Source organism: Dipodomys spectabilis, unplaced genomic scaffold (assembly GCF_019054845.1).
Source record: "Dipodomys spectabilis isolate Male_0828 unplaced genomic scaffold, ASM1905484v1 ptg000092l, whole genome shotgun sequence".
Taxonomy (NCBI): domain Eukaryota; kingdom Metazoa; phylum Chordata; class Mammalia; order Rodentia; family Heteromyidae; genus Dipodomys; species Dipodomys spectabilis.
The window spans coordinates 15,375,989-15,402,326 of NW_024870769.1; the positions used below are offsets into that span (position 1 = coordinate 15,375,989).

At 60.0% G+C, this 26,338-nt stretch overlaps 9 non-coding genes across 9 annotated transcripts; all 9 read right to left on the reverse strand.

Moving 5' to 3' along the window:
- Positions 1 to 2,654: 2,654 nt before the first annotated feature.
- Positions 2,655 to 2,773, reverse strand: LOC122112245. Its single transcript, XR_006148140.1, has one exon. It is a non-coding gene; the product is annotated as a 5S ribosomal RNA (ribosomal RNA).
- Positions 2,774 to 5,457: 2,684 nt separating this feature from the next.
- On the reverse strand, positions 5,458 to 5,576 carry LOC122112297. The gene has a single exon (XR_006148189.1). It is a non-coding gene; the product is annotated as a 5S ribosomal RNA (ribosomal RNA).
- Positions 5,577 to 8,264: 2,688 nt separating this feature from the next.
- Positions 8,265 to 8,383, reverse strand: LOC122112255. Its single transcript, XR_006148149.1, has one exon. It is a non-coding gene; the product is annotated as a 5S ribosomal RNA (ribosomal RNA).
- A 2,683-nt stretch (positions 8,384 to 11,066) lies between these two features.
- On the reverse strand, positions 11,067 to 11,185 carry LOC122112256. The gene has a single exon (XR_006148150.1). It is a non-coding gene; the product is annotated as a 5S ribosomal RNA (ribosomal RNA).
- A 2,692-nt stretch (positions 11,186 to 13,877) lies between these two features.
- LOC122112257 lies at positions 13,878 to 13,996 on the reverse strand. The gene has a single exon (XR_006148151.1). It is a non-coding gene; the product is annotated as a 5S ribosomal RNA (ribosomal RNA).
- A 2,675-nt stretch (positions 13,997 to 16,671) lies between these two features.
- On the reverse strand, positions 16,672 to 16,790 carry LOC122112258. The gene has a single exon (XR_006148152.1). It is a non-coding gene; the product is annotated as a 5S ribosomal RNA (ribosomal RNA).
- A 2,691-nt stretch (positions 16,791 to 19,481) lies between these two features.
- Positions 19,482 to 19,601, reverse strand: LOC122112303. Its single transcript, XR_006148195.1, has one exon. It is a non-coding gene; the product is annotated as a 5S ribosomal RNA (ribosomal RNA).
- A 2,655-nt stretch (positions 19,602 to 22,256) lies between these two features.
- LOC122112259 lies at positions 22,257 to 22,375 on the reverse strand. The gene has a single exon (XR_006148153.1). It is a non-coding gene; the product is annotated as a 5S ribosomal RNA (ribosomal RNA).
- Positions 22,376 to 25,072: 2,697 nt separating this feature from the next.
- LOC122112294 lies at positions 25,073 to 25,191 on the reverse strand. Its single transcript, XR_006148187.1, has one exon. It is a non-coding gene; the product is annotated as a 5S ribosomal RNA (ribosomal RNA).
- Positions 25,192 to 26,338: the final 1,147 nt, after the last annotated feature.

Consider the following 26,338-nt stretch of genomic DNA (forward strand, 5'->3'; position numbering starts at 1 on the left):
TCTGCAGCCTCCGCTCTCCACGCTCTCGCCAGCCTCTGCCTGCGGCTCTCGCCTCACACACACCTGCTGCGCCTGCCTGCTCGCACAACTGCATCGGAGCACGCTCGCACCAACGCACGGACCGCAGCCTCTGCCAGCAAGCCGAGCCTGCTGCTCTCGCCGCCGCCAAGCGCTCTCTCCCCCCTTCCACCCAACCTTCCCCACACACGCACTAATGCCCAGAAGGAGACCGGGCCGATTTCCCAGCGACTCACTGCCCTGCCCTCCTACCCCACAGCCTGCCTGCGTCAGCCTTGCACATTCAAGCGCTTAAGGCAAGTGCACTTGCAAGGCTCCCCACCTGTCTTCTCCGGCCGCCAGGCTACTGAGGGACCGCTTCCATCTCTCGGTGCATGGCTGTGCATTTGGCTGCTTCCCGATGCTTTGCATCTCACTGCGCTTGCCTCCCTCCCTCCCTCACCTCGCTTTGCCCTCACCGGCCATGCACTCAGCAGAGGCCTGGGCTTTGCAGAGCATCCTGGAAGTCACCTCTCTAGTGCCGGTGCAGAACCACCTAACCCAGAAACCTGGTCCACAACTGTCCTCAGGACAGGCCCATTCCTCACCCCACCAGTAACCCTCACCCAAACCCTCAACCCCATGGCGTAGGTCTACACCTAAGCTCAAACCTATCCCAAGTCTCACCCTAACCCCATCTTCCATACTGAAATCGCACCTGACCCCTGTCCCCCACCTCTTCCCTAAACCTCACCTAACCCAAGCCTAAGGCCAATGCTGACCCCAATTCACAGCCAAAAGCTGAAGCCCAACGGAACCCCCGCCCTAACACCTAATTGGACCCTTCAGCCCAACCTCTGATCAAGACCTGCACAGCAGGTCTCTAGATGCCACCAGGGCCCCAACCCAGCAAGGAAAACCAGGGAGGACAGGACTCCCTTGGACGGTACATGGAATGGGAGGTCCCCAGTGTGGGAAAGCACGGGCGTGAGGCTGGTGCCTTGTCCTCTTTCTGTCCATCCAATCCAGCCTTGCCAGCCTCCTGAAACCACTGTGACTCTGTGTTTGCGCGAAGGGAGGGGTGATTCTCTCCCTAAACCAATTGCTCTGTCTTTCTCTCTCTCTCTCTCCCATCTCTCTCTCTGTCTTTCTCTCTCTCTCTCTCTCTCTCTCTCTCTCTCTCTCTCTCTCTCTCTCTCTCTCTCTCTCTGTGTGTGTGTGTGTGTGTGCCTGCACCGAACTTAATTCCAGGCTTCACTAGATCCCACAGGGTGGGGATGGCTTGCATACATTGGAGGTGGCTGCACAAGGCCCCCTGGGCCTCTGTCCTTCTGAGCACAGCCCAGCTCCCATGCCAACCCTCCCACCGTACTTCGTTGCGGGGACTGAGCATTCCAGCCCTGGTGGCCAACTGCTTCTTCTGACTGCCAGGCTTCTTCTTCACCTCGTGTCTTCTCAAGGTGGCAACTCCAACAGCTTCCAACCCATCTCCCTTGTGCTTCCTAGGGTGTGTGTTGGCAAGGCGGTGTGTAACTGCAGGGTCATTGGGCTCCTTCCCCCAAGGATCCCAAATCACTGGGGGTTCTTCTTCACAACAGCAGCCCGCACCTCTCACCCTGCAAAGTGGGATCCCACTTTGCAGTATGTGCTTCCCAGGGGGAGACACTGTGTCCCAGCCCTCCTTCCTCCCCACTGCACGCATGTAGGCACCCAGCGAGGCTCTGGAATCTCTCCGTCTAGTCTGCCTGCTGGATGTGCTGACAGCAGAGACTCCTCCTGGGGGCTTGTGCATGGGCTCAACAAGATGGCAGGCATACCAGGAGCCTCAGCTTTCTAGTCAAGCAAATGGCTGGAGTGTGCTCTATGCTTCTCTGTGTCCCTCCTTCTCTTGGCTAGTCTGTCCTGGCATTGAAGCTCAGGGTCTTCAAGCTGCTAGGAAAGTCCACAGGCAAGCAGGCCGGCAGGCAGGCAGGCAGGCAGGAAAGGCTTTCTTGGAACACTTGAGCCAAGCCTCATTTCAGTGATAGCAATTCATCTATTCAAGGAGTAGGCATCCCACATAGAGAAGGTTGGGCAAAGCCACAAAGAAGCCCCTCAGGTACCCACAGGAAGTCATGCCAGGCAGTAGAGGGGCGGGTGGAGTGGCTGAGTGATGGGTGGGTACGGGTCCGGCCGGGGAGCTGCTGGCCACAGGCTAGATGTGCTTGCAGCCAGAAGCGAGAAACCAGTGAGCCTGGCAAGAGCAGTGGGGTGGGTGTGAGTGCGCCACCGTGCGGAAGTGCGGGGTGTGGCACGGGCCTGCGGTGTGGTCAGAGTGTGTGGGGTGGGCAGGGGCTCCCTAGGCAGGGCTGTGAGCACAGTGGAGCTAGGGTTTGAGTGTGTGTGGAGCAGGTGATTGTGATTGTGACTGTGAGGGAGTCAGCATGCCAGGAGGGTGTGTGAGCATGTGTGGGGAAAGTGTGCAGAAGGCAGGCTGAGCGGTGCGGGCTGGGGTTGTGAAGAAGCAGACTAAGGTGGGCTGGCTTGGATGAAAGAAGAGGGCGGGGGGGGGGGGGGGTGGAGGGCGGCGGCGGAGGGGGGCGGAGGAGGCAGTAGGCCTGGGGTGGGCGTGGAGAGGTGGAAGGCCGGGGCGGGCCCCCGGGCCGGGTGGAGGCAAAAGCCTACAGCACCCGGTATTCCCAGGCGGTCTCCCATCCAAGTACTAACCAGGCCCGACCCTGCTTAGCTTCCGAGATCAGACGAGATCGGGCGCGTTCAGGGTGGTATGGCCGTAGACGCCTGCTGCCGCTGCGCGCAGCCCCAAATGCTGCTCGCCGCCTCTGCAGCCTCCGCTCTCCACGCTCTCGCCAGCCTCTGCCTGCGGCTCTCGCCTCACACACACCTGCTGCGCCTGCCTGCTCGCACAACTGCATCGGAGCACGCTCGCACCAACGCACGGACCGCAGCCTCTGCCAGCAAGCCGAGCCTGCTGCTCTCGCCGCCGCCAAGCGCTCTCTCCCCCCTTCCACCCAACCTTCCCCACACACGCACTAATGCCCAGAAGGAGACCGGGCCGATTTCCCAGCGACTCACTGCCCTGCCCTCCTACCCCACAGCCTGCCTGCGTCAGCCTTGCACATTCAAGCGCTTAAGGCAAGTGCACTTGCAAGGCTCCCCACCTGTCTTCTCCGGCCGCCAGGCTACTGAGGGACCGCTTCCATCTCTCGGTGCATGGCTGTGCATTTGGCTGCTTCCCGATGCTTTGCATCTCACTGCGCTTGCCTCCCTCCCTCCCTCACCTCGCTTTGCCCTCACCGGCCATGCACTCAGCAGAGGCCTGGGCTTTGCAGAGCATCCTGGAAGTCACCTCTCTAGTGCCGGTGCAGAACCACCTAACCCAGAAACCTGGTCCACAACTGTCCTCAGGACAGGCCCATTCCTCACCCCACCAGTAACCCTCACCCAAACCCTCAACCCCATGGCGTAGGTCTACACCTAAGCTCAAACCTATCCCAAGTCTCACCCTAACCCCATCTTCCATACTGAAATCGCACCTGACCCCTGTCCCCCACCTCTTCCCTAAACCTCACCTAACCCAAGCCTAAGGCCAATGCTGACCCCAATTCACAGCCAAAAGCTGAAGCCCAACGGAACCCCCGCCCTAACACCTAATTGGACCCTTCAGCCCAACCTCTGATCAAGACCTGCACAGCAGGTCTCTAGATGCCACCAGGGCCCCAACCCAGCAAGGAAAACCAGGGAGGACAGGACTCCCTTGGACGGTACATGGAATGGGAGGTCCCCAGTGTGGGAAAGCACGGGCGTGAGGCTGGTGCCTTGTCCTCTTTCTGTCCATCCAATCCAGCCTTGCCAGCCTCCTGAAACCACTGTGACTCTGTGTTTGCGCGAAGGGAGGGGTGATTCTCTCCCTAAACCAATTGCTCTGTCTTTCTCTCTCTCTCTCTCCCATCTCTCTCTCTGTCTTTCTCTCTCTCTCTCTCTCTCTCTCTCTCTCTCTCTCTCTCTCTCTCTCTCTCTCTCTCTCTCTCTGTGTGTGTGTGTGTGTGTGCCTGCACCGAACTTAATTCCAGGCTTCACTAGATCCCACAGGGTGGGGATGGCTTGCATACATTGGAGGTGGCTGCACAAGGCCCCCTGGGCCTCTGTCCTTCTGAGCACAGCCCAGCTCCCATGCCAACCCTCCCACCGTACTTCGTTGCGGGGACTGAGCATTCCAGCCCTGGTGGCCAACTGCTTCTTCTGACTGCCAGGCTTCTTCTTCACCTCGTGTCTTCTCAAGGTGGCAACTCCAACAGCTTCCAACCCATCTCCCTTGTGCTTCCTAGGGTGTGTGTTGGCAAGGCGGTGTGTAACTGCAGGGTCATTGGGCTCCTTCCCCCAAGGATCCCAAATCACTGGGGGTTCTTCTTCACAACAGCAGCCCGCACCTCTCACCCTGCAAAGTGGGATCCCACTTTGCAGTATGTGCTTCCCAGGGGGAGACACTGTGTCCCAGCCCTCCTTCCTCCCCACTGCACGCATGTAGGCACCCAGCGAGGCTCTGGAATCTCTCCGTCTAGTCTGCCTGCTGGATGTGCTGACAGCAGAGACTCCTCCTGGGGGCTTGTGCATGGGCTCAACAAGATGGCAGGCATACCAGGAGCCTCAGCTTTCTAGTCAAGCAAATGGCTGGAGTGTGCTCTATGCTTCTCTGTGTCCCTCCTTCTCTTGGCTAGTCTGTCCTGGCATTGAAGCTCAGGGTCTTCAAGCTGCTAGGAAAGTCCACAGGCAAGCAGGCCGGCAGGCAGGCAGGCAGGCAGGAAAGGCTTTCTTGGAACACTTGAGCCAAGCCTCATTTCAGTGATAGCAATTCATCTATTCAAGGAGTAGGCATCCCACATAGAGAAGGTTGGGCAAAGCCACAAAGAAGCCCCTCAGGTACCCACAGGAAGTCATGCCAGGCAGTAGAGGGGCGGGTGGAGTGGCTGAGTGATGGGTGGGTACGGGTCCGGCCGGGGAGCTGCTGGCCACAGGCTAGATGTGCTTGCAGCCAGAAGCGAGAAACCAGTGAGCCTGGCAAGAGCAGTGGGGTGGGTGTGAGTGCGCCACCGTGCGGAAGTGCGGGGTGTGGCACGGGCCTGCGGTGTGGTCAGAGTGTGTGGGGTGGGCAGGGGCTCCCTAGGCAGGGCTGTGAGCACAGTGGAGCTAGGGTTTGAGTGTGTGTGGAGCAGGTGATTGTGATTGTGACTGTGAGGGAGTCAGCGTGCCAGGAGGGTGTGTGAGCATGTGTGGGGAAAGTGTGCAGAAGGCAGGCTGAGCGGTGCGGGCTGGGGTTGTGAAGAAGCAGACTAAGGTGGGCTGGCTTGGATGAAAGAAGAGGGCGGGGGGGGGGGGTGGAGGGCGGCGGAGGAGGCAGTAGGCCTGGGGTGGGCGTGGAGAGGTGGAAGGCCGGGGCGGGCCCCCGGGCCGGGTGGAGGCAAAAGCCTACAGCACCCGGTATTCCCAGGCGGTCTCCCATCCAAGTACTAACCAGGCCCGACCCTGCTTAGCTTCCGAGATCAGACGAGATCGGGCACGTTCAGGGTGGTATGGCCGTAGACGCCTGCTGCTGCTGCGCGCAGCCCCAAATGCTGCTCGCCGCCTCTGCAGCCTCCGCTCTCCACGCTCTCGCCAGCCTCTGCCTGCGGCTCTCGCCTCACACACACCTGCTGCGCCTGCCTGCTCGCACAACTGCATCGGAGCACGCTCGCACCAACGCACGGACCGCAGCCTCTGCCAGCAAGCCGAGCCTGCTGCTCTCGCCGCCAAGCGCTCTCTCCCCCCTTCCACCCAACCTTCCCCACACACGCACTAATGCCCAGAAGGAGACCGGGCCGATTTCCCAGCGACTCACTGCCCTGCCCTCCTACCCCACAGCCTGCCTGCGTCAGCCTTGCACATTCAAGCGCTTAAGGCAAGTGCACTTGCAAGGCTCCCCACCTGTCTTCTCCGGCCGCCAGGCTACTGAGGGACCGCTTCCATCTCTCGGTGCATGGCTGTGCATTTGGCTGCTTCCCGATGCTTTGCATCTCACTGCGCTTGCCTCCCTCCCTCCCTCACCTCGCTTTGCCCTCACCGGCCATGCACTCAGCAGAGGCCTGGGCTTTGCAGAGCATCCTGGAAGTCACCTCTCTAGTGCCGGTGCAGAACCACCTAACCCAGAAACCTGGTCCACAACTGTCCTCAGGACAGGCCCATTCCTCACCCCACCAGTAACCCTCACCCAAACCCTCAACCCCATGGCGTAGGTCTACACCTAAGCTCAAACCTATCCCAAGTCTCACCCTAACCCCATCTTCCATACTGAAATCGCACCTGACCCCTGTCCCCCACCTCTTCCCTAAACCTCACCTAACCCAAGCCTAAGGCCAATGCTGACCCCAATTCACAGCCAAAAGCTGAAGCCCAACGGAACCCCCGCCCTAACACCTAATTGGACCCTTCAGCCCAACCTCTGATCAAGACCTGCACAGCAGGTCTCTAGATGCCACCAGGGCCCCAACCCAGCAAGGAAAACCAGGGAGGACAGGACTCCCTTGGACGGTACATGGAATGGGAGGTCCCCAGTGTGGGAAAGCACGGGCGTGAGGCTGGTGCCTTGTCCTCTTTCTGTCCATCCAATCCAGCCTTGCCAGCCTCCTGAAACCACTGTGACTCTGTGTTTGCGCGAAGGGAGGGGTGATTCTCTCCCTAAACCAATTGCTCTGTCTTTCTCTCTCTCTCTCTCCCATCTCTCTCTCTGTCTTTCTCTCTCTCTCTCTCTCTCTCTCTCTCTCTCTCTCTCTCTCTCTCTCTGTGTGTGTGTGTGTGTGTGTGCCTGCACCGAACTTAATTCCAGGCTTCACTAGATCCCACAGGGTGGGGATGGCTTGCATACATTGGAGGTGGCTGCACAAGGCCCCCTGGGCCTCTGTCCTTCTGAGCACAGCCCAGCTCCCATGCCAACCCTCCCACCGTACTTCGTTGCGGGGACTGAGCATTCCAGCCCTGGTGGCCAACTGCTTCTTCTGACTGCCAGGCTTCTTCTTCACCTCGTGTCTTCTCAAGGTGGCAACTCCAACAGCTTCCAACCCATCTCCCTTGTGCTTCCTAGGGTGTGTGTTGGCAAGGCGGTGTGTAACTGCAGGGTCATTGGGCTCCTTCCCCCAAGGATCCCAAATCACTGGGGGTTCTTCTTCACAACAGCAGCCCGCACCTCTCACCCTGCAAAGTGGGATCCCACTTTGCAGTATGTGCTTCCCAGGGGGAGACACTGTGTCCCAGCCCTCCTTCCTCCCCACTGCACGCATGTAGGCACCCAGCGAGGCTCTGGAATCTCTCCGTCTAGTCTGCCTGCTGGATGTGCTGACAGCAGAGACTCCTCCTGGGGGCTTGTGCATGGGCTCAACAAGATGGCAGGCATACCAGGAGCCTCAGCTTTCTAGTCAAGCAAATGGCTGGAGTGTGCTCTATGCTTCTCTGTGTCCCTCCTTCTCTTGGCTAGTCTGTCCTGGCATTGAAGCTCAGGGTCTTCAAGCTGCTAGGAAAGTCCACAGGCAAGCAGGCCGGCAGGCAGGCAGGCAGGCAGGAAAGGCTTTCTTGGAACACTTGAGCCAAGCCTCATTTCAGTGATAGCAATTCATCTATTCAAGGAGTAGGCATCCCACATAGAGAAGGTTGGGCAAAGCCACAAAGAAGCCCCTCAGGTACCCACAGGAAGTCATGCCAGGCAGTAGAGGGGCGGGTGGAGTGGCTGAGTGATGGGTGGGTACGGGTCCGGCCGGGGAGCTGCTGGCCACAGGCTAGATGTGCTTGCAGCCAGAAGCGAGAAACCAGTGAGCCTGGCAAGAGCAGTGGGGTGGGTGTGAGTGCGCCACCGTGCGGAAGTGCGGGGTGTGGCACGGGCCTGCGGTGTGGTCAGAGTGTGTGGGGTGGGCAGGGGCTCCCTAGGCAGGGCTGTGAGCACAGTGGAGCTAGGGTTTGAGTGTGTGTGGAGCAGGTGATTGTGATTGTGACTGTGAGGGAGTCAGCGTGCCAGGAGGGTGTGTGAGCATGTGTGGGGAAAGTGTGCAGAAGGCAGGCTGAGCGGTGCGGGCTGGGGTTGTGAAGAAGCAGACTAAGGTGGGCTGGCTTGGATGAAAGAAGAGGGCGGGGGGGGGGGGGGGGGGGGTGGAGGGCGGCGGCGGAGGGGGGCGGAGGAGGCAGTAGGCCTGGGGTGGGCGTGGAGAGGTGGAAGGCCGGGGCGGGCCCCCGGGCCGGGTGGAGGCAAAAGCCTACAGCACCCGGTATTCCCAGGCGGTCTCCCATCCAAGTACTAACCAGGCCCGACCCTGCTTAGCTTCCGAGATCAGACGAGATCGGGCGCGTTCAGGGTGGTATGGCCGTAGACGCCTGCTGCCGCTGCGCGCAGCCCCAAATGCTGCTCGCCGCCTCTGCAGCCTCCGCTCTCCACGCTCTCGCCAGCCTCTGCCTGCGGCTCTCGCCTCACACACACCTGCTGCGCCTGCCTGCTCGCACAACTGCATCGGAGCACGCTCGCACCAACGCACGGACCGCAGCCTCTGCCAGCAAGCCGAGCCTGCTGCTCTCGCCGCCAAGCGCTCTCTCCCCCCTTCCACCCAACCTTCCCCACACACGCACTAATGCCCAGAAGGAGACCGGGCCGATTTCCCAGCGACTCACTGCCCTGCCCTCCTACCCCACAGCCTGCCTGCGTCAGCCTTGCACATTCAAGCGCTTAAGGCAAGTGCACTTGCAAGGCTCCCCACCTGTCTTCTCCGGCCGCCAGGCTACTGAGGGACCGCTTCCATCTCTCGGTGCATGGCTGTGCATTTGGCTGCTTCCCGATGCTTTGCATCTCACTGCGCTTGCCTCCCTCCCTCCCTCACCTCGCTTTGCCCTCACCGGCCATGCACTCAGCAGAGGCCTGGGCTTTGCAGAGCATCCTGGAAGTCACCTCTCTAGTGCCGGTGCAGAACCACCTAACCCAGAAACCTGGTCCACAACTGTCCTCAGGACAGGCCCATTCCTCACCCCACCAGTAACCCTCACCCAAACCCTCAACCCCATGGCGTAGGTCTACACCTAAGCTCAAACCTATCCCAAGTCTCACCCTAACCCCATCTTCCATACTGAAATCGCACCTGACCCCTGTCCCCCACCTCTTCCCTAAACCTCACCTAACCCAAGCCTAAGGCCAATGCTGACCCCAATTCACAGCCAAAAGCTGAAGCCCAACGGAACCCCCGCCCTAACACCTAATTGGACCCTTCAGCCCAACCTCTGATCAAGACCTGCACAGCAGGTCTCTAGATGCCACCAGGGCCCCAACCCAGCAAGGAAAACCAGGGAGGACAGGACTCCCTTGGACGGTACATGGAATGGGAGGTCCCCAGTGTGGGAAAGCACGGGCGTGAGGCTGGTGCCTTGTCCTCTTTCTGTCCATCCAATCCAGCCTTGCCAGCCTCCTGAAACCACTGTGACTCTGTGTTTGCGCGAAGGGAGGGGTGATTCTCTCCCTAAACCAATTGCTCTGTCTTTCTCTCTCTCTCTCTCTCTCCCATCTCTCTCTCCCATCTCTCTCTCTCTCTCTCTCTCTCTCTCTCTCTCTCTCACTCACTCTCTCTCTGTGTGTGTGTGTGTGTGTGCCTGCACCGAACTTAATTCCAGGCTTCACTAGATCCCACAGGGTGGGGATGGCTTGCATACATTGGAGGTGGCTGCACAAGGCCCCCTGGGCCTCTGTCCTTCTGAGCACAGCCCAGCTCCCATGCCAACCCTCCCACCGTACTTCGTTGCGGGGACTGAGCATTCCAGCCCTGGTGGCCAACTGCTTCTTCTGACTGCCAGGCTTCTTCTTCACCTCGTGTCTTCTCAAGGTGGCAACTCCAACAGCTTCCAACCCATCTCCCTTGTGCTTCCTAGGGTGTGTGTTGGCAAGGCGGTGTGTAACTGCAGGGTCATTGGGCTCCTTCCCCCAAGGATCCCAAATCACTGGGGGTTCTTCTTCACAACAGCAGCCCGCACCTCTCACCCTGCAAAGTGGGATCCCACTTTGCAGTATGTGCTTCCCAGGGGGAGACACTGTGTCCCAGCCCTCCTTCCTCCCCACTGCACGCATGTAGGCACCCAGCGAGGCTCTGGAATCTCTCCGTCTAGTCTGCCTGCTGGATGTGCTGACAGCAGAGACTCCTCCTGGGGGCTTGTGCATGGGCTCAACAAGATGGCAGGCATACCAGGAGCCTCAGCTTTCTAGTCAAGCAAATGGCTGGAGTGTGCTCTATGCTTCTCTGTGTCCCTCCTTCTCTTGGCTAGTCTGTCCTGGCATTGAAGCTCAGGGTCTTCAAGCTGCTAGGAAAGTCCACAGGCAAGCAGGCCGGCAGGCAGGCAGGCAGGCAGGAAAGGCTTTCTTGGAACACTTGAGCCAAGCCTCATTTCAGTGATAGCAATTCATCTATTCAAGGAGTAGGCATCCCACATAGAGAAGGTTGGGCAAAGCCACAAAGAAGCCCCTCAGGTACCCACAGGAAGTCATGCCAGGCAGTAGAGGGGCGGGTGGAGTGGCTGAGTGATGGGTGGGTACGGGTCCGGCCGGGGAGCTGCTGGCCACAGGCTAGATGTGCTTGCAGCCAGAAGCGAGAAACCAGTGAGCCTGGCAAGAGCAGTGGGGTGGGTGTGAGTGCGCCACCGTGCGGAAGTGCGGGGTGTGGCACGGGCCTGCGGTGTGGTCAGAGTGTGTGGGGTGGGCAGGGGCTCCCTAGGCAGGGCTGTGAGCACAGTGGAGCTAGGGTTTGAGTGTGTGTGGAGCAGGTGATTGTGATTGTGACTGTGAGGGAGTCAGCGTGCCAGGAGGGTGTGTGAGCATGTGTGGGGAAAGTGTGCAGAAGGCAGGCTGAGCGGTGCGGGCTGGGGTTGTGAAGAAGCAGACTAAGGTGGGCTGGCTTGGATGAAAGAAGAGGGCGGGGGGGGGGGGTGGAGGGCGGCGGCGGAGGGGGGCGGAGGAGGCAGTAGGCCTGGGGTGGGCGTGGAGAGGTGGAAGGCCGGGGCGGGCCCCCGGGCCGGGTGGAGGCAAAAGCCTACAGCACCCGGTATTCCCAGGCGGTCTCCCATCCAAGTACTAACCAGGCCCGACCCTGCTTAGCTTCCGAGATCAGACGAGATCGGGCGCGTTCAGGGTGGTATGGCCGTAGACGCCTGCTGCCGCTGCGCGCAGCCCCAAATGCTGCTCGCCGCCTCTGCAGCCTCCGCTCTCCACGCTCTCGCCAGCCTCTGCCTGCGGCTCTCGCCTCACACACACCTGCTGCGCCTGCCTGCTCGCACAACTGCATCGGAGCACGCTCGCACCAACGCACGGACCGCAGCCTCTGCCAGCAAGCCGAGCCTGCTGCTCTCGCCGCCGCCAAGCGCTCTCTCCCCCCTTCCACCCAACCTTCCCCACACACGCACTAATGCCCAGAAGGAGACCGGGCCGATTTCCCAGCGACTCACTGCCCTGCCCTCCTACCCCACAGCCTGCCTGCGTCAGCCTTGCACATTCAAGCGCTTAAGGCAAGTGCACTTGCAAGGCTCCCCACCTGTCTTCTCCGGCCGCCAGGCTACTGAGGGACCGCTTCCATCTCTCGGTGCATGGCTGTGCATTTGGCTGCTTCCCGATGCTTTGCATCTCACTGCGCTTGCCTCCCTCCCTCCCTCACCTCGCTTTGCCCTCACCGGCCATGCACTCAGCAGAGGCCTGGGCTTTGCAGAGCATCCTGGAAGTCACCTCTCTAGTGCCGGTGCAGAACCACCTAACCCAGAAACCTGGTCCACAACTGTCCTCAGGACAGGCCCATTCCTCACCCCACCAGTAACCCTCACCCAAACCCTCAACCCCATGGCGTAGGTCTACACCTAAGCTCAAACCTATCCCAAGTCTCACCCTAACCCCATCTTCCATACTGAAATCGCACCTGACCCCTGTCCCCCACCTCTTCCCTAAACCTCACCTAACCCAAGCCTAAGGCCAATGCTGACCCCAATTCACAGCCAAAAGCTGAAGCCCAACGGAACCCCCGCCCTAACACCTAATTGGACCCTTCAGCCCAACCTCTGATCAAGACCTGCACAGCAGGTCTCTAGATGCCACCAGGGCCCCAACCCAGCAAGGAAAACCAGGGAGGACAGGACTCCCTTGGACGGTACATGGAATGGGAGGTCCCCAGTGTGGGAAAGCACGGGCGTGAGGCTGGTGCCTTGTCCTCTTTCTGTCCATCCAATCCAGCCTTGCCAGCCTCCTGAAACCACTGTGACTCTGTGTTTGCGCGAAGGGAGGGGTGATTCTCTCCCTAAACCAATTGCTCTGTCTTTCTCTCTCTCTCTCTCTCCCATCTCTCTCTCTGTCTTTCTCTCTCTCTCTCTCTCTCTCTCTCTCTCTCTCTCTCTCTCTCTCTCTCTCTCTCTGTGTGTGTGTGTGTGTGTGCCTGCACCGAACTTAATTCCAGGCTTCACTAGATCCCACAGGGTGGGGATGGCTTGCATACATTGGAGGTGGCTGCACAAGGCCCCCTGGGCCTCTGTCCTTCTGAGCACAGCCCAGCTCCCATGCCAACCCTCCCACCGTACTTCGTTGCGGGGACTGAGCATTCCAGCCCTGGTGGCCAACTGCTTCTTCTGACTGCCAGGCTTCTTCTTCACCTCGTGTCTTCTCAAGGTGGCAACTCCAACAGCTTCCAACCCATCTCCCTTGTGCTTCCTAGGGTGTGTGTTGGCAAGGCGGTGTGTAACTGCAGGGTCATTGGGCTCCTTCCCCCAAGGATCCCAAATCACTGGGGGTTCTTCTTCACAACAGCAGCCCGCACCTCTCACCCTGCAAAGTGGGATCCCACTTTGCAGTATGTGCTTCCCAGGGGGAGACACTGTGTCCCAGCCCTCCTTCCTCCCCACTGCACGCATGTAGGCACCCAGCGAGGCTCTGGAATCTCTCCGTCTAGTCTGCCTGCTGGATGTGCTGACAGCAGAGACTCCTCCTGGGGGCTTGTGCATGGGCTCAACAAGATGGCAGGCATACCAGGAGCCTCAGCTTTCTAGTCAAGCAAATGGCTGGAGTGTGCTCTATGCTTCTCTGTGTCCCTCCTTCTCTTGGCTAGTCTGTCCTGGCATTGAAGCTCAGGGTCTTCAAGCTGCTAGGAAAGTCCACAGGCAAGCAGGCCGGCAGGCAGGCAGGCAGGCAGGAAAGGCTTTCTTGGAACACTTGAGCCAAGCCTCATTTCAGTGATAGCAATTCATCTATTCAAGGAGTAGGCATCCCACATAGAGAAGGTTGGGCAAAGCCACAAAGAAGCCCCTCAGGTACCCACAGGAAGTCATGCCAGGCAGTAGAGGGGCGGGTGGAGTGGCTGAGTGATGGGTGGGTACGGGTCCGGCCGGGGAGCTGCTGGCCACAGGCTAGATGTGCTTGCAGCCAGAAGCGAGAAACCAGTGAGCCTGGCAAGAGCAGTGGGGTGGGTGTGAGTGCGCCACCGTGCGGAAGTGCGGGGTGTGGCACGGGCCTGCGGTGTGGTCAGAGTGTGTGGGGTGGGCAGGGGCTCCCTAGGCAGGGCTGTGAGCACAGTGGAGCTAGGGTTTGAGTGTGTGTGGAGCAGGTGATTGTGATTGTGACTGTGAGGGAGTCAGCGTGCCAGGAGGGTGTGTGAGCATGTGTGGGGAAAGTGTGCAGAAGGCAGGCTGAGCGGTGCGGGCTGGGGTTGTGAAGAAGCAGACTAAGGTGGGCTGGCTTGGATGAAAGAAGAGGGCGGGGGGGGGGGGGTGGAGGGCGGCGGCGGAGGGGGGCGGAGGAGGCAGTAGGCCTGGGGTGGGCGTGGAGAGGTGGAAGGCCGGGGCGGGCCCCCGGGCCGGGTGGAGGCAAAAGCCTACAGCACCCGGTATTCCCAGGCGGTCTCCCATCCAAGTACTAACCAGGCCCGACCCTGCTTAGCTTCCGAGATCAGACGAGATCGGGCGCGTTCAGGGTGGTATGGCCGTAGACGCCTGCTGCCGCTGCGCGCAGCCCCAAATGCTGCTCGCCGCCTCTGCAGCCTCCGCTCTCCACGCTCTCGCCAGCCTCTGCCTGCGGCTCTCGCCTCACACACACCTGCTGCGCCTGCCTGCTCGCACAACTGCATCGGAGCACGCTCGCACCAACGCACGGACCGCAGCCTCTGCCAGCAAGCCGAGCCTGCTGCTCTCGCCGCCAAGCGCTCTCTCCCCCCTTCCACCCAACCTTCCCCACACACGCACTAATGCCCAGAAGGAGACCGGGCCGATTTCCCAGCGACTCACTGCCCTGCCCTCCTACCCCACAGCCTGCCTGCGTCAGCCTTGCACATTCAAGCGCTTAAGGCAAGTGCACTTGCAAGGCTCCCCACCTGTCTTCTCCGGCCGCCAGGCTACTGAGGGACCGCTTCCATCTCTCGGTGCATGGCTGTGCATTTGGCTGCTTCCCGATGCTTTGCATCTCACTGCGCTTGCCTCCCTCCCTCCCTCACCTCGCTTTGCCCTCACCGGCCATGCACTCAGCAGAGGCCTGGGCTTTGCAGAGCATCCTGGAAGTCACCTCTCTAGTGCCGGTGCAGAACCACCTAACCCAGAAACCTGGTCCACAACTGTCCTCAGGACAGGCCCATTCCTCACCCCACCAGTAACCCTCACCCAAACCCTCAACCCCATGGCGTAGGTCTACACCTAAGCTCAAACCTATCCCAAGTCTCACCCTAACCCCATCTTCCATACTGAAATCGCACCTGACCCCTGTCCCCCACCTCTTCCCTAAACCTCACCTAACCCAAGCCTAAGGCCAATGCTGACCCCAATTCACAGCCAAAAGCTGAAGCCCAACGGAACCCCCGCCCTAACACCTAATTGGACCCTTCAGCCCAACCTCTGATCAAGACCTGCACAGCAGGTCTCTAGATGCCACCAGGGCCCCAACCCAGCAAGGAAAACCAGGGAGGACAGGACTCCCTTGGACGGTACATGGAATGGGAGGTCCCCAGTGTGGGAAAGCACGGGCGTGAGGCTGGTGCCTTGTCCTCTTTCTGTCCATCCAATCCAGCCTTGCCAGCCTCCTGAAACCACTGTGACTCTGTGTTTGCGCGAAGGGAGGGCTGATTCTCTCCCTAAACCAATTGCTCTGTCTTTCTCTCTCTCTCTCTCTCCCATCTCTCTCTCTCTCTCTCTCTCTCTCTCTCTCTCTCTCTCTCTCTCTCACTCTGTCTCTGTGTGTGTGTGTGTGTGTGTGCCTGCACCGAACTTAATTCCAGGCTTCACTAGATCCCACAGGGTGGGGATGGCTTGCATACATTGGAGGTGGCTGCACAAGGCCCCCTGGGCCTCTGTCCTTCTGAGCACAGCCCAGCTCCCATGCCAACCCTCCCACCGTACTTCGTTGCGGGGACTGAGCATTCCAGCCCTGGTGGCCAACTGCTTCTTCTGACTGCCAGGCTTCTTCTTCACCTCGTGTCTTCTCAAGGTGGCAACTCCAACAGCTTCCAACCCATCTCCCTTGTGCTTCCTAGGGTGTGTGTTGGCAAGGCGGTGTGTAACTGCAGGGTCATTGGGCTCCTTCCCCCAAGGATCCCAAATCACTGGGGGTTCTTCTTCACAACAGCAGCCCGCACCTCTCACCCTGCAAAGTGGGATCCCACTTTGCAGTATGTGCTTCCCAGGGGGAGACACTGTGTCCCAGCCCTCCTTCCTCCCCACTGCACGCATGTAGGCACCCAGCGAGGCTCTGGAATCTCTCCGTCTAGTCTGCCTGCTGGATGTGCTGACAGCAGAGACTCCTCCTGGGGGCTTGTGCATGGGCTCAACAAGATGGCAGGCATACCAGGAGCCTCAGCTTTCTAGTCAAGCAAATGGCTGGAGTGTGCTCTATGCTTCTCTGTGTCCCTCCTTCTCTTGGCTAGTCTGTCCTGGCATTGAAGCTCAGGGTCTTCAAGCTGCTAGGAAAGTCCACAGGCAAGCAGGCCGGCAGGCAGGCAGGCAGGCAGGAAAGGCTTTCTTGGAACACTTGAGCCAAGCCTCATTTCAGTGATAGCAATTCATCTATTCAAGGAGTAGGCATCCCACATAGAGAAGGTTGGGCAAAGCCACAAAGAAGCCCCTCAGGTACCCACAGGAAGTCATGCCAGGCAGTAGAGGGGCGGGTGGAGTGGCTGAGTGATGGGTGGGTACGGGTCCGGCCGGGGAGCTGCTGGCCACAGGCTAGATGTGCTTGCAGCCAGAAGCGAGAAACCAGTGAGCCTGGCAAGAGCAGTGGGGTGGGTGTGAGTGCGCCACCGTGCGGAAGTGCGGGGTGTGGCACGGGCCTGCGGTGTGGTCAGAGTGTGTGGGGTGGGCAGGGGCTCCCTAGGCAGGGCTGTGAGCACAGTGGAGCTAGGGTTTGAGTGTGTGTGGAGCAGGTGATTGTGATTGTGACTGTGAGGGAGTCAGCGTGCCAGGAGGGTGTGTGAGCATGTGTGGGGAAAGTGTGCAGAAGGCAGGCTGAGCGGTGCGGGCTGGGGTTGTGAAGAAGCAGACTAAGGTGGGCTGGCTTGGATGAAAGAAGAGGGCGGGGGGGGGGGTGGAGGGCGGCGGCGGAGGGGGGCGGAGGAGGCAGTAGGCCTGGGGTGGGCGTGGAGAGGTGGAAGGCCGGGGCGGGCCCCCGGGCCGGGTGGAGGCAAAAGCCTACAGCACCCGGTATTCCCAGGCGGTCTCCCATCCAAGTACTAACCAGGCCCGACCCTGCTTAGCTTCCGAGATCAGACGAGATCGGGCGCGTTCAGGGTGGTATGGCCGTAGACGCCTGCTGCCGCTGCGCGCAGCCCCAAATGCTGCTCGCCGCCTCTGCAGCCTCCGCTCTCCACGCTCTCGCCAGCCTCTGCCTGCGGCTCTCGCCTCACACACACCTGCTGCGCCTGCCTGCTCGCACAACTGCATCGGAGCACGCTCGCACCAACGCACGGACCGCAGCCTCTGCCAGCAAGCCGAGCCTGCTGCTCTCGCCGCCAAGCGCTCTCTCCCCCCTTCCACCCAACCTTCCCCACACACGCACTAATGCCCAGAAGGAGACCGGGCCGATTTCCCAGCGACTCACTGCCCTGCCCTCCTACCCCACAGCCTGCCTGCGTCAGCCTTGCACATTCAAGCGCTTAAGGCAAGTGCACTTGCAAGGCTCCCCACCTGTCTTCTCCGGCCGCCAGGCTACTGAGGGACCGCTTCCATCTCTCGGTGCATGGCTGTGCATTTGGCTGCTTCCCGATGCTTTGCATCTCACTGCGCTTGCCTCCCTCCCTCCCTCACCTCGCTTTGCCCTCACCGGCCATGCACTCAGCAGAGGCCTGGGCTTTGCAGAGCATCCTGGAAGTCACCTCTCTAGTGCCGGTGCAGAACCACCTAACCCAGAAACCTGGTCCACAACTGTCCTCAGGACAGGCCCATTCCTCACCCCACCAGTAACCCTCACCCAAACCCTCAACCCCATGGCGTAGGTCTACACCTAAGCTCAAACCTATCCCAAGTCTCACCCTAACCCCATCTTCCATACTGAAATCGCACCTGACCCCTGTCCCCCACCTCTTCCCTAAACCTCACCTAACCCAAGCCTAAGGCCAATGCTGACCCCAATTCACAGCCAAAAGCTGAAGCCCAACGGAACCCCCGCCCTAACACCTAATTGGACCCTTCAGCCCAACCTCTGATCAAGACCTGCACAGCAGGTCTCTAGATGCCACCAGGGCCCCAACCCAGCAAGGAAAACCAGGGAGGACAGGACTCCCTTGGACGGTACATGGAATGGGAGGTCCCCAGTGTGGGAAAGCACGGGCGTGAGGCTGGTGCCTTGTCCTCTTTCTGTCCATCCAATCCAGCCTTGCCAGCCTCCTGAAACCACTGTGACTCTGTGTTTGCGCGAAGGGAGGGGTGATTCTCTCCCTAAACCAATTGCTCTGTCTTTCTCTCTCTCTCTCTCTCCCATCTCTCTCTCCATCTCTCTCTCTCTCTCTCTCTCTCTCTCTCTCTCTCTCTCACTCACTCTCTCTGTGTGTGTGTGTGTGTGTGTGTGTGTGCCTGCACCGAACTTAATTCCAGGCTTCACTAGATCCCACAGGGTTGGGATGGCTTGCATACATTGGAGGTGGCTGCACAAGGCCCCCTGGGCCTCTGTCCTTCTGAGCACAGCCCAGCTCCCATGCCAACCCTCCCACCGTACTTCGTTGCGGGGACTGAGCATTCCAGCCCTGGTGGCCAACTGCTTCTTCTGACTGCCAGGCTTCTTCTTCACCTCGTGTCTTCTCAAGGTGGCAACTCCAACAGCTTCCAACCCATCTCCCTTGTGCTTCCTAGGGTGTGTGTTGGCAAGGCGGTGTGTAACTGCAGGGTCATTGGGCTCCTTCCCCCAAGGATCCCAAATCACTGGGGGTTCTTCTTCACAACAGCAGCCCGCACCTCTCACCCTGCAAAGTGGGATCCCACTTTGCAGTATGTGCTTCCCAGGGGGAGACACTGTGTCCCAGCCCTCCTTCCTCCCCACTGCACGCATGTAGGCACCCAGCGAGGCTCTGGAATCTCTCCGTCTAGTCTGCCTGCTGGATGTGCTGACAGCAGAGACTCCTCCTGGGGGCTTGTGCATGGGCTCAACAAGATGGCAGGCATACCAGGAGCCTCAGCTTTCTAGTCAAGCAAATGGCTGGAGTGTGCTCTATGCTTCTCTGTGTCCCTCCTTCTCTTGGCTAGTCTGTCCTGGCATTGAAGCTCAGGGTCTTCAAGCTGCTAGGAAAGTCCACAGGCAAGCAGGCCGGCAGGCAGGCAGGCAGGCAGGAAAGGCTTTCTTGGAACACTTGAGCCAAGCCTCATTTCAGTGATAGCAATTCATCTATTCAAGGAGTAGGCATCCCACATAGAGAAGGTTGGGCAAAGCCACAAAGAAGCCCCTCAGGTACCCACAGGAAGTCATGCCAGGCAGTAGAGGGGCGGGTGGAGTGGCTGAGTGATGGGTGGGTACGGGTCCGGCCGGGGAGCTGCTGGCCACAGGCTAGATGTGCTTGCAGCCAGAAGCGAGAAACCAGTGAGCCTGGCAAGAGCAGTGGGGTGGGTGTGAGTGCGCCACCGTGCGGAAGTGCGGGGTGTGGCACGGGCCTGCGGTGTGGTCAGAGTGTGTGGGGTGGGCAGGGGCTCCCTAGGCAGGGCTGTGAGCACAGTGGAGCTAGGGTTTGAGTGTGTGTGGAGCAGGTGATTGTGATTGTGACTGTGAGGGAGTCAGCGTGCCAGGAGGGTGTGTGAGCATGTGTGGGGAAAGTGTGCAGAAGGCAGGCTGAGCGGTGCGGGCTGGGGTTGTGAAGAAGCAGACTAAGGTGGGCTGGCTTGGATGAAAGAAGAGGGCGGGGGGGGGGGGGGGTGGAGGGCGGCGGCGGAGGGGGGCGGAGGAGGCAGTAGGCCTGGGGTGGGCGTGGAGAGGTGGAAGGCCGGGGCGGGCCCCCGGGCCGGGTGGAGGCAAAAGCCTACAGCACCCGGTATTCCCAGGCGGTCTCCCATCCAAGTACTAACCAGGCCCGACCCTGCTTAGCTTCACGAGATCAGATGAGATCGGGCGCGTTCAGGGTGGTATGGCCGTAGACGCCTGCTGCCGCTGCGCGCAGCCCCAAATGCTGCTCGTCGCCTCTGCAGCCTCCGCTCTCCACGCTCTCGCCAGCCTCTGCCTGCGGCTCTCGCCTCACACACACCTGCTGCGCCTGCCTGCTCGCACAACTGCATCGGAGCACGCTCGCACCAACGCACGGACCGCAGCCTCTGCCAGCAAGCCGAGCCTGCTGCTCTCGCCGCCAAGCGCTCTCTCCCCCCTTCCACCCAACCTTCCCCACACACGCACTAATGCCCAGAAGGAGACCGGGCCGATTTCCCAGCGACTCACTGCCCTGCCCTCCTACCCCACAGCCTGCCTGCGTCAGCCTTGCACATTCAAGCGCTTAAGGCAAGTGCACTTGCAAGGCTCCCCACCTGTCTTCTCCGGCCGCCAGGCTACTGAGGGACCGCTTCCATCTCTCGGTGCATGGCTGTGCATTTGGCTGCTTCCCGATGCTTTGCATCTCACTGCGCTTGCCTCCCTCCCTCCCTCACCTCGCTTTGCCCTCACCGGCCATGCACTCAGCAGAGGCCTGGGCTTTGCAGAGCATCCTGGAAGTCACCTCTCTAGTGCCGGTGCAGAACCACCTAACCCAGAAACCTGGTCCACAACTGTCCTCAGGACAGGCCCATTCCTCACCCCACCAGTAACCCTCACCCAAACCCTCAACCCCATGGCGTAGGTCTACACCTAAGCTCAAACCTATCCCAAGTCTCACCCTAACCCCATCTTCCATACTGAAATCGCACCTGACCCCTGTCCCCCACCTCTTCCCTAAACCTCACCTAACCCAAGCCTAAGGCCAATGCTGACCCCAATTCACAGCCAAAAGCTGAAGCCCAACGGAACCCCCGCCCTAACACCTAATTGGACCCTTCAGCCCAACCTCTGATCAAGACCTGCACAGCAGGTCTCTAGATGCCACCAGGGCCCCAACCCAGCAAGGAAAACCAGGGAGGACAGGACTCCCTTGGACGGTACATGGAATGGGAGGTCCCCAGTGTGGGAAAGCACGGGCGTGAGGCTGGTGCCTTGTCCTCTTTCTGTCCATCCAATCCAGCCTTGCCAGCCTCCTGAAACCACTGTGACTCTGTGTTTGCGCGAAGGGAGGGGTGATTCTCTCCCTAAACCAATTGCTCTGTCTTTCTCTCTCTCTCTCCCATCTCTCTCTCTGTCTCTGTCTCTCTCTCTCTCTCTCTCTCTCTCTCTCTCACTCTCTGTGTGTGTGTGTGTGTGTGCCTGCACCGAACTTAATTCCAGGCTTCACTAGATCCCACAGGGTGGGGATGGCTTGCATACATTGGAGGTGGCTGCACAAGGCCCCCTGGGCCTCTGTCCTTCTGAGCACAGCCCAGCTCCCATGCCAACCCTCCCACCGTACTTCGTTGCGGGGACTGAGCATTCCAGCCCTGGTGGCCAACTGCTTCTTCTGACTGCCAGGCTTCTTCTTCACCTCGTGTCTTCTCAAGGTGGCAACTCCAACAGCTTCCAACCCATCTCCCTTGTGCTTCCTAGGGTGTGTGTTGGCAAGGCGGTGTGTAACTGCAGGGTCATTGGGCTCCTTCCCCCAAGGATCCCAAATCACTGGGGGTTCTTCTTCACAACAGCAGCCCGCACCTCTCACCCTGCAAAGTGGGATCCCACTTTGCAGTATGTGCTTCCCAGGGGGAGACACTGTGTCCCAGCCCTCCTTCCTCCCCACTGCACGCATGTAGGCACCCAGCGAGGCTCTGGAATCTCTCCGTCTAGCCTGCCTGCTGGATGTGCTGACAGCAGAGACTCCTCCTGGGGGCTTGTGCATGGGCTCAACAAGATGGCAGGCATACCAGGAGCCTCAGCTTTCTAGTCAAGCAAATGGCTGGAGTGTGCTCTATGCTTCTCTGTGTCCCTCCTTCTCTTGGCTAGTCTGTCCTGGCATTGAAGCTCAGGGTCTTCAAGCTGCTAGGAAAGTCCACAGGCAAGCAGGCCGGCAGGCAGGCAGGCAGGCAGGAAAGGCTTTCTTGGAACACTTGAGCCAAGCCTCATTTCAGTGATAGCAATTCATCTATTCAAGGAGTAGGCATCCCACATAGAGAAGGTTGGGCAAAGCCACAAAGAAGCCCCTCAGGTACCCACAGGAAGTCATGCCAGGCAGTAGAGGGGCGGGTGGAGTGGCTGAGTGATGGGTGGGTACGGGTCCGGCCGGGGAGCTGCTGGCCACAGGCTAGATGTGCTTGCAGCCAGAAGCGAGAAACCAGTGAGCCTGGCAAGAGCAGTGGGGTGGGTGTGAGTGCGCCACCGTGCGGAAGTGCGGGGTGTGGCACGGGCCTGCGGTGTGGTCAGAGTGTGTGGGGTGGGCAGGGGCTCCCTAGGCAGGGCTGTGAGCACAGTGGAGCTAGGGTTTGAGTGTGTGTGGAGCAGGTGATTGTGATTGTGACTGTGAGGGAGTCAGCGTGCCAGGAGGGTGTGTGAGCATGTGTGGGGAAAGTGTGCAGAAGGCAGGCTGAGCGGTGCGGGCTGGGGTTGTGAAGAAGCAGACTAAGGTGGGCTGGCTTGGATGAAAGAAGAGGGGGGGGGGGGGGGGGGGTGGAGGGCGGCGGCGGAGGTAGGCCTGGGGTGGGCGTGGAGAGGTGGAAGGCCGGGGCGGGCCCCCGGGCCGGGTGGAGGCAAAAGCCTACAGCACCCGGTATTCCCAGGCGGTCTCCCATCCAAGTACTAACCAGGCCCGACCCTGCTTAGCTTCCGAGATCAGACGAGATCGGGCGCGTTCAGGGTGGTATGGCCGTAGACGCCTGCTGCCGCTGCGCGCAGCCCCAAATGCTGCTCGCCGCCTCTGCAGCCTCCGCTCTCCACGCTCTCGCCAGCCTCTGCCTGCGGCTCTCGCCTCACACACACCTGCTGCGCCTGCCTGCTCGCACAACTGCATCGGAGCACGCTCGCACCAACGCACGGACCGCAGCCTCTGCCAGCAAGCCGAGCCTGCTGCTCTCGCCGCCAAGCGCTCTCTCCCCCCTTCCACCCAACCTTCCCCACACACGCACTAATGCCCAGAAGGAGACCGGGCCGATTTCCCAGCGACTCACTGCCCTGCCCTCCTACCCCACAGCCTGCCTGCGTCAGCCTTGCACATTCAAGCGCTTAAGGCAAGTGCACTTGCAAGGCTCCCCACCTGTCTTCTCCGGCCGCCAGGCTACTGAGGGACCGCTTCCATCTCTCGGTGCATGGCTGTGCATTTGGCTGCTTCCCGATGCTTTGCATCTCACTGCGCTTGCCTCCCTCCCTCCCTCACCTCGCTTTGCCCTCACCGGCCATGCACTCAGCAGAGGCCTGGGCTTTGCAGAGCATCCTGGAAGTCACCTCTCTAGTGCCGGTGCAGAACCACCTAACCCAGAAACCTGGTCCACAACTGTCCTCAGGACAGGCCCATTCCTCACCCCACCAGTAACCCTCACCCAAACCCTCAACCCCATGGCGTAGGTCTACACCTAAGCTCAAACCTATCCCAAGTCTCACCCTAACCCCATCTTCCATACTGAAATCGCACCTGACCCCTGTCCCCCACCTCTTCCCTAAACCTCACCTAACCCAAGCCTAAGGCCAATGCTGACCCCAATTCACAGCCAAAAGCTGAAGCCCAACGGAACCCCCGCCCTAACACCTAATTGGACCCTTCAGCCCAACCTCTGATCAAGACCTGCACAGCAGGTCTCTAGATGCCACCAGGGCCCCAACCCAGCAAGGAAAACCAGGGAGGACAGGACTCCCTTGGACGGTACATGGAATGGGAGGTCCCCAGTGTGGGAAAGCACGGGCGTGAGGCTGGTGCCTTGTCCTCTTTCTGTCCATCCAATCCAGCCTTGCCAGCCTCCTGAAACCACTGTGACTCTGTGTTTGCGCGAAGGGAGGGGTGATTCTCTCCCTAAACCAATTGCTCTGTCTTTCTCTCTCTCTCTCTCTCTCCCATCTCTCTCTCCCATCTCTCTCTCTCTCTCTCTCTCTCTCTCTCTCTCTCTCTCTCTCTCTCTCACTCACTCTCTCTCTGTGTGTGTGTGTGTGTGTGCCTGCACCGAACTTAATTCCAGGCTTCACTAGATCCCACAGGGTGGGGATGGCTTGCATACATTGGAGGTGGCTGCACAAGGCCCCCTGGGCCTCTGTCCTTCTGAGCACAGCCCAGCTCCCATGCCAACCCTCCCACCGTACTTCGTTGCGGGGACTGAGCATTCCAGCCCTGGTGGCCAACTGCTTCTTCTGACTGCCAGGCTTCTTCTTCACCTCGTGTCTTCTCAAGGTGGCAACTCCAACAGCTTCCAACCCATCTCCCTTGTGCTTCCTAGGGTGTGTGTTGGCAAGGCGGTGTGTAACTGCAGGGTCATTGGGCTCCTTCCCCCAAGGATCCCAAATCACTGGGGGTTCTTCTTCACAACAGCAGCCCGCACCTCTCACCCTGCAAAGTGGGATCCCACTTTGCAGTATGTGCTTCCCAGGGGGAGACACTGTGTCCCAGCCCTCCTTCCTCCCCACTGCACGCATGTAGGCACCCAGCGAGGCTCTGGAATCTCTCCGTCTAGTCTGCCTGCTGGATGTGCTGACAGCAGAGACTCCTCCTGGGGGCTTGTGCATGGGCTCAACAAGATGGCAGGCATACCAGGAGCCTCAGCTTTCTAGTCAAGCAAATGGCTGGAGTGTGCTCTATGCTTCTCTGTGTCCCTCCTTCTCTTGGCTAGTCTGTCCTGGCATTGAAGCTCAGGGTCTTCAAGCTGCTAGGAAAGTCCACAGGCAAGCAGGCCGGCAGGCAGGCAGGCAGGCAGGAAAGGCTTTCTTGGAACACTTGAGCCAAGCCTCATTTCAGTGATAGCAATTCATCTATTCAAGGAGTAGGCATCCCACATAGAGAAGGTTGGGCAAAGCCACAAAGAAGCCCCTCAGGTACCCACAGGAAGTCATGCCAGGCAGTAGAGGGGCGGGTGGAGTGGCTGAGTGATGGGTGGGTACGGGTCCGGCCGGGGAGCTGCTGGCCACAGGCTAGATGTGCTTGCAGCCAGAAGCGAGAAACCAGTGAGCCTGGCAAGAGCAGTGGGGTGGGTGTGAGTGCGCCACCGTGCGGAAGTGCGGGGTGTGGCACGGGCCTGCGGTGTGGTCAGAGTGTGTGGGGTGGGCAGGGGCTCCCTAGGCAGGGCTGTGAGCACAGTGGAGCTAGGGTTTGAGTGTGTGTGGAGCAGGTGATTGTGATTGTGACTGTGAGGGAGTCAGCGTGCCAGGAGGGTGTGTGAGCATGTGTGGGGAAAGTGTGCAGAAGGCAGGCTGAGCGGTGCGGGCTGGGGTTGTGAAGAAGCAGACTAAGGTGGGCTGGCTTGGATGAAAGAAGAGGGCGGGGGGGGGGGGGGTGGAGGGCGGCGGCGGAGGGGGGCGGAGGAGGCAGTAGGCCTGGGGTGGGCGTGGAGAGGTGGAAGGCCGGGGCGGGCCCCCGGGCCGGGTGGAGGCAAAAGCCTACAGCACCCGGTATTCCCAGGCGGTCTCCCATTCAAGTACTAACCAGGCCCGACCCTGCTTAGCTTCCGAGATCAGACGAGATCGGGCGCGTTCAGGGTGGTATGGCCGTAGACGCCTGCTGCCGCTGCGCGCAGCCCCAAATGCTGCTCGCCGCCTCTGCAGCCTCCGCTCTCCACGCTCTCGCCAGCCTCTGCCTGCGGCTCTCGCCTCACACACACCTGCTGCGCCTGCCTGCTCGCACAACTGCATCGGAGCACGCTCGCACCAACGCACGGACCGCAGCCTCTGCCAGCAAGCCGAGCCTGCTGCTCTCGCCGCCGCCAAGCGCTCTCTCCCCCCTTCCACCCAACCTTCCCCACACACGCACTAATGCCCAGAAGGAGACCGGGCCGATTTCCCAGCGACTCACTGCCCTGCCCTCCTACCCCACAGCCTGCCTGCGTCAGCCTTGCACATTCAAGCGCTTAAGGCAAGTGCACTTGCAAGGCTCCCCACCTGTCTTCTCCGGCCGCCAGGCTACTGAGGGACCGCTTCCATCTCTCGGTGCATGGCTGTGCATTTGGCTGCTTCCCGATGCTTTGCATCTCACTGCGCTTGCCTCCCTCCCTCCCTCACCTCGCTTTGCCCTCACCGGCCATGCACTCAGCAGAGGCCTGGGCTTTGCAGAGCATCCTGGAAGTCACCTCTCTAGTGCCGGTGCAGAACCACCTAACCCAGAAACCTGGTCCACAACTGTCCTCAGGACAGGCCCATTCCTCACCCCACCAGTAACCCTCACCCAAACCCTCAACCCCATGGTGTAGGTCTACACCTAAGCTCAAACCTATCCCAAGTCTCACCCTAACCCCATCTTCCATACTGAAATCGCACCTGACCCCTGTCCCCCACCTCTTCCCTAAACCTCACCTAACCCAAGCCTAAGGCCAATGCTGACCCCAATTCACAGCCAAAAGCTGAAGCCCAACGGAACCCCCGCCCTAACACCTAATTGGACCCTTCAGCCCAACCTCTGATCAAGACCTGCACAGCAGGTCTCTAGATGCCACCAGGGCCCCAACCCAGCAAGGAAAACCAGGGAGGACAGGACTCCCTTGGACGGTACATGGAATGGGAGGTCCCCAGTGTGGGAAAGCACGGGCGTGAGGCTGGTGCCTTGTCCTCTTTCTGTCCATCCAATCCAGCCTTGCCAGCCTCCTGAAACCACTGTGACTCTGTGTTTGCGCGAAGGGAGGGGTGATTCTCTCCCTAAACCAATTGCTC